This window comes from Camelina sativa, chromosome 13 (genome assembly GCF_000633955.1).
Source record: "Camelina sativa cultivar DH55 chromosome 13, Cs, whole genome shotgun sequence".
NCBI classification, from domain to species: domain Eukaryota; kingdom Viridiplantae; phylum Streptophyta; class Magnoliopsida; order Brassicales; family Brassicaceae; genus Camelina; species Camelina sativa.
Genome location: NC_025697.1, coordinates 2,214,643 through 2,215,805, shown reverse-complemented (window position 1 = coordinate 2,215,805; position 1,163 = coordinate 2,214,643).

The following is a 1,163-nucleotide window of genomic DNA, read 5'->3' as shown; positions in this document are numbered from 1 at the left end:
GGGGGGGAGGAGGCCTGCTGACAGTGAAAAGATCAAAAGAGAAAGCGAAAGGCCCACACGAGCGCAAAGACGCAGCAAATTTCAGACTTTGGGAAGTGTTCTAACTTATAAAAAGATTTGGTTTTTTTTTTTGTTTTTACAGTTTTTTCACATTCTCAGAATTGTTGCAGAACCTTTTTACCACATCTCTCACACGTGTGTTCCTCCCTCGTCTTCCGTAAACCCTTTGACCGCTAGCTAGGAACTATACTACTTCCCCTACTTACTTTTATCGGATTTTATACCAGTTAAGATCCAACGAAACAGGATAAATTAAAACACTAATTTTTTACTTATTGATATACTACCAAATCAATTTGTATCAGTTTCCAAGTTAAAGACCAACTTTTCTTTTGCAAAATAATAATTTCCTTTTTAACAAAAAAAAATTCTTTTTTTGAAAGAATGATATTTTATTTTGGACGGGTGTATATGAAAAATTCAATTTTGAGGATATATATATGGATACGTAAGTTTTTAACGTTAACTACGAGAGAAAAAAAGATTGAGAGATGTAATACTGGAATTATGTGTACGGGGGTCACAATCAAGTACAGATTATGAGGAGTAGTGAGTGATGATAAAACTAAAATACAAAACATTAGGAGATGCTCGCAGCCGTGGCTCATTTGTGTGTCATCAATTCTCAAACGAGCCATCATGCATTGCCCTATGGCCTCATATTACAATTAATAGATCTTAGGGACCATGTTCTCTGGTTCGATATTCAAAATTTTCCTTATTTTTTTATATCTGCTCTGGTCCAATGTATTTATATTTTATCAAACTCTTATTAATGTGAATGAGCTAAGAAAGATATACGATCAAATACAGAATGTACAATATTAGCCTAGAATTATTATTATTATTTATTTTTTATTTTTTTTTTTTTTGGTAAAAGGTTAAGTTAGCCTAGAAATTTTTTATAGGCCTTTCAGAAGTTTTCAGAAATTATAACAGGCTTGTAGTTTTGGTTAGAGTGTACGTATTTGTATTTGTAGCGAGTAAAGGATGTGTCAGCTTTTAGTTATATACTTAACGAACTTTTGAATTGGATATCTACTATTTTTGTTGTATGGGTTTCTTCGAATATATGAACTTTGAAAGTTTGAATTCTACCTTCC